This window comes from Notamacropus eugenii, chromosome 2 (genome assembly GCF_028372415.1).
Source record: "Notamacropus eugenii isolate mMacEug1 chromosome 2, mMacEug1.pri_v2, whole genome shotgun sequence".
Classification (NCBI taxonomy): domain Eukaryota; kingdom Metazoa; phylum Chordata; class Mammalia; order Diprotodontia; family Macropodidae; genus Notamacropus; species Notamacropus eugenii.
Window position 1 is genome coordinate 325,249,052 of NC_092873.1, and position 9,502 is coordinate 325,258,553.

Sequence of the window (9,502 nt, forward strand, 5' to 3'; positions counted from 1 at the left end):
GGCTGAGGGCGGCGGAGGGGGGCAACGTGGAAAGAGGTGAGGGTTCCCTTTTGTTCTTTCTACTCGAGCGCTTTAACCCTGTCGTGGGCAGTCCCCTTCCCGGGGAAGGGACTTGAACCTCGTGCTCCCCGCCTTCCCCTCCCCCACCGCGGAGCTCGCTAATCCTAGAGAGCTCTGGCCCGGCACTCTCAGGGCCCAAGGTGCCCAACTGGCCTATTAAAGGGTTCCCAGCTCTCCAGGACCGGCCTGCATCCGAGGGGCAAGGTGAAATAAATAGGAAACGGAGGTCTGGAGGAGGTCCCGCCGCCCCGCCTCACCTGGGCCCGGCCACGTGCAAACAAGCCGCGGAGTCTTCGAGTTCCCCGCCCCCCCACCTGCTGTCACTCACCTTGGGTTAAGTGGCTAGAGGTGCCCCTCAGCCTGCTGGGCCTTGGCTGAGCCAAAGGGGCCGTGCAGAAAATGCCTCCTCTCTTCTTGTGCCTTCCTAACTGCGGGCTCTCCCACCTGTACCTCCTTCCCCACCGCTCCCCAGCCCCCTTCGTTGTTGGCGGACTGAGGAAGGCAGAAGACAAACCGAGGGTGAGGGAGTGAAAGTCATCTTGCTTAGTGGCCTTGGAGACTTTATTTCTTTAAGTTTCCCATTCTACAAATGGGCATTTAGAGAAACTGTTTTCCGACCAAGGGATTTTGGAGACTGGTTCATTTTTTTTTTAATGACCTTAAGATCTTTGTAAACTGTAACTCATGAATAATGAAAGACTGGTGCCAAATTTCCAAGAAGATATCAGGAAGGGAGGCTAGGCAAGAGAGGTTTTAGTAAAATGAGATCTGTTTTCTAAGTGAAAATCCTATCACTAATCAGAGCTCTGGATTTCCCCCCGCCCCCTCATTCCATATGGACCTGGGGGATTGGTACCTCCTGCTTTGGCCAGCTGTCAGTAGGAAGGGTACTCTGCAAATTCTCCCTAAATCAACTCCCTTCAATCTCTCTGAACTGAACTCCCTCTAGTACCAACGGTTGCACTCTGGGGTGCACTGTATGGGTTCCTATTTATCACAATTTAGGTCAGGGACTCTCAGATGCTCCCCTTCTCTACTTCCTCCTTCGTTTTAACACCTTGCCCAAGAAACTAGATGAAACCATTTCATGGGGAGGACTTGGTCCTAGCTTTGTCATTCTATCTTTGGTACTGGGTCATATCTATAAGAAGACCGTGAAAAGAGCTGCCCCAATTTTTCCTTCCTTAAGCTTGGTTTCCTTTCATTAGTTAAGAGCCCCAGATTGACTCTTCTTTTTCTGACCACCGGGTGGTAATTAAGGCAACCTACCAAGACAGAGTCATAGGCTAAGCCAAATGTAATCACTTAGTTGTGCTAGTGACTATTCATAGGTGTGGAGCAGAAAGAGACCTTAGAGATCATCTTGTCCGATTCCTTCATCTTACAGATGGGGGAACTGAGGCCCATATAGGGAAGGTGACTTATCCCAGATCATACAACTAGTAAGAACAAATCCAGGTCTTTGAACTCTAAAACCAACGTTCTTACCACTGCACCATGTTGGATAGGGGAAGCCAAGATAACTAAGGATCTTTTGGAATACAGCTGAAACAATAATTTGCTCTGACACTAAAAAGTACCTAATCCTAGGTTGATGCAGAATTAGAATACAACTCCTCAGCCTGGTGATTAGTGACTGAGATAGTGGGACCAAAAAAAAAAGCAACTTGCCAGAGATCATAGATGTATACCTAAATTTCTTTGGGAAAAGATGTAACCCAGAAAGGAAGTGAATTAACTTGATGGAATTAGAATTTAAATTAGAATTCAGAATGTTCTGTTTGGTGTTCTCATCACCATCCAATCTACCTTTAGCTGATAACCCATAGAGCATTCAGATTGAATTCTCAATTTTTGTGATGCAGATAACCCACTGTTTACAATGTAGGGAACCCTGAAGTCCCTATAGGATGTCAATACATGAGTAGGCTCTGGTATAGTTCATGGGCCTAGGTCCTTGCAGGTGTCATGTGGGCTCCCCAGGGAGAGGAAGTTGAAAGACAAACATCTGTAGTGTTTTTGCTATTAAACAAATTAAATCTATTACACAAACTCATTTGGGGGTGACTAGGGTATTGAGGGCCATCTTACAAAATGTACAAAGTTGTCTTTTTTGCTTTTGGATGACCAGCATTTGGACATTTTGGAGATGACAGACTTCCTGGCTATTTCTACCTTTGTGATTCAATATGAAAAGGACTTGGCATTTTGGTATAATCACCTTGGGTGATTCTTTGGTCTTCCCTGCCATGCCTTATAGCAGGAAGTAGGTGGGGGTGGATGGCAGGGTGGTATCTGTTAAAAGCATGAGACAGTTTCTCTTTTTCAAATGTTTTGTATGATAAGCAGTATTCTGTGTCTCTCGAATTCCCTAGAGATGGGGGATGGGCAGTGTTCTTTGGGTACCACTCTTTCATGCTCCCCTGGTGGACTATAGGTTCAACTAGGTAAACTTTTCACTTGACCCCTGACTTCCTTTTCCATTTTGTGTTTCCTTTCCTAAGTAGGTAGTTGATCAAACATTGTTTTTGAGGTAGATGAGTCCAGGTTTGGAGGCAACTTTGTGAATTTGAGAGGTCTGGGGTTCCTGGATCCAATGAGTGGATGAACTGATTTGCATCAAGGGAAATTTCTGCATCAGAGAAGATAACCAAGAAGCAGAGCCCAAGGTCTTGCCTGGATTGTCAGAATACATGAACTTTGAGGCAGACGGTGCAGAGCTAAGGAGAAACGTAGAATGCTTAATCAGCAGTCCAGCAAACTGCGTTATGTTTTGATGAGGTTTAAGTATCAGCCTTCTAGTTATTTGTAACAGTAGTTGTAAGTTAAATTACTGAATCCTATTCTGTCATTATGCACTGTGAGTCTTTCATGTCTTTTAACATCTCTTTGTGGGTAGGAAATAAATATTTATCCCATACCTGATTCATATTGTATAAAAAAGTGCTTTTCAGGTCCCCTCTTTTAAGGAGCTTCTAGACATGAGCTCAAACCAAAGCTTTAAATAACTTTTCCCCAGGAGTGAGGTGGGAGGCAATGAGGCAAAGAGTGTTAAAAAAAATAAGTGAGCCTAGATCCCTGTCTCAGGCTTCCCCAAGACCACATCTAGTGTGGGCTCAGAGCAGAGGGATCCCCCTAGGGAGGGGGTACAATGCTCCAGCTCTTTGGGTCCACAAGTGATTCTTTTTATTCGACTAAGAACCAGGAGACCTCAGGGAGTGGAGGGATATAGGGGGAGAAGGCACAGAGGCTGTCTCACACACTTGTTGCCCACAGAGCGTTGATTCTGAATGCAGGAGAGGAGATGGAAGTGGTCATTTTTACTTGTTCTTTTAGAACAGGAGATTCATCATGTTGTCCAACCCTAATTGAAGGCTGTGAGTAAAGGGCATGAGGACAAAAGCATGTGGCAAACAAACACAGAATGGATAAAAAAAATCTAAGTGAAGAACATGGAGCACAAATAACTCAATGTAATATAGTCAGTGCACTGGGGAGGGGAGACAGGACTGCCCACAAAATAAAGCTTTTTCTAACCCAGAAGAACCATGTCCTAATCCAAATTTCTTATAACTCTGGGACTTTCATGTCCTGCTGCGTCATAATTCATTGGAGGGCTGGAAGGGTGGGATTCATAGTCCCTTAGGAAGCCCACTCTAACATGAAAGGGGTTTCACTGTTGTCAAATGGAGCAGTCAGGAAATAGCCAACATTTGGCTGGAAAAGATGGACTTAACCAGAAGAGAAGCTAGAGTGGTTAGAGAGGAAAAAGGAAACAGACTGCTGGGGTGATAGAGAGGAAAACCTAGGTCACCTCTCCCCCAGAGAGGAAATCACTCCTCTTGAACCATCAGAGTATGATTTAGGGACACCATCGCCTCATGACCCCTACAGCCACAAGGACAGCCATTAGCCATAGAGCTAGGATAGCTGTTAGAGTCACTAACACAAGCAACTCAGAGATTTTCTCCTCATTTATAGGGGCTCCAAAACATAGAATTAGAATTAGAAGACAAAAAAAAGGAAAACAAACAAAAAAACTTTAGAAAATATCCTTCCCCACAAATCTCAAATCAGGGACAGATCTCCATCTATTCCATTCAGAATACTTGCCTGGGACAAGATTTCCATAAGACAGTCCCTAGCTCCACCCTGTCCCGGTTGCCATCCAGAGTGTCTGAAAGCCACCACCTGGCACAAGTACATGCCAGAGTGCCTTTTGTTCATCAGCATGCCGATGGTGATGGTGATCCCTAGACTGCCAGCTCCATGTCTGTCCTTGGATGCAAAGTGAAAGTCACTGTGTCACCTAATACAAATGCCTCAACAACCAGCTTCTGAGGCAGGCAGAAGGAAAGAAGAGGTCTCTGCAACAGCTTAGTGTTCACCTATCAGGATCTGGGTTTCCTTGTAATGTTCAAGCAGAAAAAATCCTATAGTACCCAGAAAAAAAAGAGGGCATTGACCCTAAAAGTGGTGAGGAACCAGGTGTCTGAGGAGAGAGGGCTCTGAAAGGAGGGTCAAGATTATTACATTATGATCCCAGAATTCTTCAGTTCTTAGACTTACTCACCCTAACAAGTACATCCCCTCATCAGAGGTTTGAACCACCCCCATTCATGAACACAGCTAGGAAACCCTAGGAGACCATGGCTTTGAATAAAAATGGTCAAGCAGAGTGACTGAATAAGAGAGAAAGCTCAAGTTTTATTTCTCATTTTTCCACTGCCGTTTTGAGGGCGATAATTTATTCCTCATCTCAATGATACCATATGTAAAAGAGAGATGCTGTATTGATGTTTGACCAGTAGGTATCTAACAGGGGTCATGAGGGTAAATCAGTTGTGCAAAGCCTTAAAAAAAAATCAATTGTTTAATTACTTCATTAAAACATTTCTTTATTTTCTATCCATATTCTCTTCTACTAAAATAGGATGAGATAAAAGCAGATCAAGGAAGCTGAAAACAAGGATTGGACTGATCTGACATCACCGAAAGGATGGCCTCCTGATTCCTTTCCCAGGTTTACAACCAAAGCAAGAATCAAGAGATCAATTTCTCCCTGACTTGTCTCCCTCCCTAGTGGGATCCCTAAATTCCCAGAACAACTGAAATAGTGCTTCAGTGCCCTCTAGTGTTCGCTTTTTGAATAACATGCTGAGGTTGGGCCTTGGTTTATTCCAAGTGCCCAATTGGAAAAGCTGCTAATTAGGTAGAGTTGGAAGGAGGTGGCAATAAAACTCATCCAAGAAATCCAACCCTTGGAATGCTTTCCTTCCATACAGCCAAGTATCTTGCAAAAAGTATTTTCCCTTTCCTTCTTTAGGCGTTGCAAATTAGAGCCACTCACTGCAGCAATTGGAAGGAGTTATCTTTGTGAGTTCAGAGTTTCAAAAATTAGTTTCTCTAACCTATTTCAGCTCCTGCATTTGATGGCAAATGCCTTTCAAAATAAGTATGTGGTAACTCAGAATATGCATTAGAGAGTGGAAAAGGAAAAAGCCAATGCATAAGACTTACCTTTCCAAAAGAGATTTATTAGATTTTTTTTTTTAAACAGCCAGCTGGAGATGGAAGTAGTATGCTTATGAGCCTCCAAATCTGCAACCAGACTGGGGTGATGGTGTGACTCTTCTAAGTTGGCTTCCCAACTAACTCTTTTGTAAAAGAAAAAAGCCCATGCCTGAGGCATGGTAAAAATGGGATCACCTTTCTGGAGGTTCCATATTGGTAGGGAGGCAAGGTGTTAAGCATTGCCTCTGCTTCAGAATCAATCTATGCTTTGATAGGTTGAGAGGAATGAATATGGGCTTGTCATGCTTCTCCTATCTCATGTCATGTCATGTCATGTCAAGTTTGGCAAACAGTCTTTCCTGATTTCCTAGGATTTAAGGTCCTCCCTCTCTAACTTCATTGAATTATTTTTTAAAATAATATTTTATTTTTTCCTCAATTCCATGTTAAAAATTTTTTTAACATTTTTTTAAAGTTTTGAATTCCAAATTCTATTCCTCTCTCCCTGAGAAACTTCACTGAATTTAATTACCTTTAGTTTATTTGTATTTATTCTCTTAATATCAATTGTTTATATATTTGTTGGCCCTGTTAGAATGCAAAAGCTCCTTGACGGCAGGAATCGTTACTTCCTTTGCTTTTGTATCCCAGGTGCCTAATTCAGTGCTGGGCAATAAATGTTTGGTGATTGATATAGAAGATCATATATATGTTCCCAGGTGCTGTGGGACATTTGGGCCTAGATAGACACTTATCTATGAGGTTATAATTCGAGACAAGTGGGGAGAGGATACCTTCTTAACTGATTTCATGGATGAAAGCAAAAAGAAAGCAATAATTAATTAAGACTACATAGGTATACAAAATAGTGTGAATAAGTAAATGAATGAATGAAACAGCATTTATTAAGTGCTTGCTATGTGCAAAACACTATTCTAAGCACTGAGAATAAGATACAAATAGAAAAACAAGATAGTCCCAGTGACAAGGAGCTCATATTCTAATAGAGGGGAATAACACACAGAAGAGGTTTCAGCTTTAAGACAAATGGAAAATCCCCATAGACCTTCAGGTGGAGCCCCAAAGCAGATGGTAATGCATCTTATTTGTTGTCTGTCATCTCCTCTGACGGAAGCATATAGGTTTCTGAAACTGAACCATTTGACCAGTCAAAGACTTTGATCATAAAAATTTTCTTTACCTGGTTTTCCTTAACTGAGGCTGCTAAAGGAGGGGAAGGCTATGGCACCTGCAGAGAAAGTTACCAGGTTGCTGGTTCCTTACACTGTGACTGAGGGAACCAGGCTAGAAGCAGCAGGTCCATGTCCACATCACGGTTCTGGGGCCATAACCCATCTCTGACCGTTGGTCAGTGGTTACTGTTGGAGTGTCAGGAGTTGCTCCACTCTCTGAAGCCTTTAAGGGCCAGTGGTCTAGAGGGCTCTTAGGCTCCAGATCTTTGCCCATCTCCACCAAGGTCTGAAGAAAGGTAATTGAAATAATTTCACCTGCCTGGCACGTGCCATCTGTTTCTCCCTCAAAGTACCTTGCTGCTTTGGCCAGGCTGGTTTGCACTGATAGCCACTGGTTGGCAGTTGGTGCTGGTGCTGGTGGGGCCCTTCTCCACATGGCTTATTCCCTTCAGTGATGGCTACAAGAACTGAATTGGAAGCAGAGGTAGTAGTCTGGGAAGCACTGCCATCCCTGAGGCTCCTGAGCTCAGGATCTTAGGTTGTCTCCACCAAGAAGGTAGTGATTTAAGATGGTGGTGGTTTGATCTGCCTGGCATGTACAGCTACCTGTTGCTTCCTCCAGGTACCTTGCTGTATAGTAGCTGATTAATAGGGACAGGGGTCTTACGGGGGAGTTCTGCTTCTAAACTGCTTAGCTAGGGAAAGGATGGTCTTGGAAAGATGTTCTCTCCTGTGCAAATCAAAAAAACCTTATGGAAGTTCTTATGGCTTTTGCCCTTGAGAATCTACATGTGAAATGCTAACTCAGATTGTGTAAGAGGAGAATAAACTTCCAGTATATGAAGATCCTTACAAGGGGGAAAAAGCCTTAATTATTAATATAGCCATGTATAAATGTGTATATGCATGTATCTGTTTTCTACAAGCAATACCAGTTCATTTACATTCTTCAGAGTAAGAAAGGATGGCACATGAACAAAATTCTAAGACACAAACATGTCTTTATGCATAAAATATAATATAAAGGGTCACAGACACAATGACATGACTCACAACAGTCATAGTGTAACAGGCCCTATAACACCTCACTTGGCTGGGGTTTTTTGTTTGGTTTTGTGTTTTTTTTTTTGGTTAACTTAAGAAACAAGAAAGTCCCGGCAGCACCATAGAGAAACCAGACAAACCCTTAACATCACTTTCTGGGTGGTCACTTCAGGCTGAAGGATGGCATTCAGGAATGGGGGAGGAGTTTTTTAAGGCCCTTTCCTCTCCCCTTCCTATAAAGCAAACGCACTGTACCTCATAAATTCCTAAATAAATACTTCCCTGGTGAACTGATATTCTTCAGAAGATGCAGGAGGGTCAGAAAAGAACATCTCTATTTCAACCACCTCTTTTTACTCAGACCCAAAGAGGTCACTCACCTGTTTCACTTAGTGATAGAGTTAGGACTCCAAATCTAAGACATGTTCTACTGCCCCAAGCAGAAAGCAAAGGAGCCAAGAGTATGGGTCTGCTGTTTGTTTTCATTTCTTTCTTTGTGACTATTTCCAGTTCTTTATTTTCTTCTGAATAAGAGGATGGGAGTAAGGAGGAACAAAAGCGAATGAAAAGTTGCCAGAAGAGATAAACAACCTGCTGGCCGCGGCCAGAAAGTGAGACTTTTCTGGCATAAAAAGGAAGGGTTGTTTATAAAAAGCAGTAGTAAAAGTATCTCACTCCTTTCCCCCAGGGAATGTTGGATCCAAAGAATACCTTGGCTGCCTACCTTGTCTATCCTCTGAGCCACCTCCAGAGCTCGGCTTCCTAAGTAGTTCAGTGCATATTTGACCTTTCCTGCTGCTTAAATTAGAGCATCTAGCTAAGCTGGGCCTGGAATCAGGAAGATCTGAGTTCCAGTCCAGGATCAGACACTTAGTAGTTGTGTGACCCTGGGCAAGTCACTTCACCTCTGTTTGTCTTAATCCACTAGAGAAGGAAATAGTGTATCTTTGTCAAGAAAACCCCATGGACAGTATGGTCCAAGAAGTCACAGAGTAGGATAGGACTGAACAACAGTCTCTCAGAGTTGAAAGGGCCTGGGAGGGCATCCAGTGCCATTGGGAAATTCATGATGCTCCACCACCACCAGAGAGCTAAAAAGTTCGAGAGGTAGAGAGAGAGAGAGAGCCAGAGACAGAGACAGAGAGACAGACAGAGAGAGAGACAGGGAGGGAGGGAGGGAAAGAGAGAGACCATCCAGGCACAAATCTGGGCGTCCACCCCAACCCAGCTCCTGCTTGGGAAATGGTGGCGTCATGTTCCACTTGAACGACTCAAGGCGAGAAGCCAGGGCCAAGGGAGAGAGGATTTCTGGCACGGACGCACGTGTGAACATCGCGCCGCGGTCCAGAGGATGCCTTGGACGCTGGCAGCCCTGGCTACGTCCCTGAGCTAGCACAAGTCCGACTGCGATCTCCGCGGCCGCTCCGCGAGCCGTCCTGCGTGTCCTCCCCCGGGGCCAGCCCGGCCCCACGCCCCAGGCGACCTCGCCGCTCTCCAGTCTGCTCTCCCTCGGGTCCTCGCGCTCTGCCCACCCCCATTCCCCAGCCCCGCCCCCCGCGCCCCGCCCGCGGGTGGGGGCTGCGGCAGCCAGGCGAGCCCCGCGCCCATTGAGTGGGGCTCATCCTCCCAGCCAATCACGGCGGAGCAGAACCTCGGCGCTCCCCAATAGCGGCGGAGCGGGCCGCGCTGGC

The 9,502-nt window shown here is 44.8% G+C and overlaps 1 long non-coding RNA gene across 1 annotated transcript; it reads left to right on the forward strand.

Moving 5' to 3' along the window:
• The first annotated feature begins 499 nt into the window (after nt 1–499).
• LOC140527949 (uncharacterized) lies at nt 500–5,318 on the forward strand. Its single transcript, XR_011974990.1, has 2 exons — nt 500–579; nt 4,994–5,318. It is a non-coding gene; the product is annotated as an uncharacterized lncRNA (long non-coding RNA).
• The last annotated feature ends 4,184 nt before the right edge of the window (nt 5,319–9,502 follow it).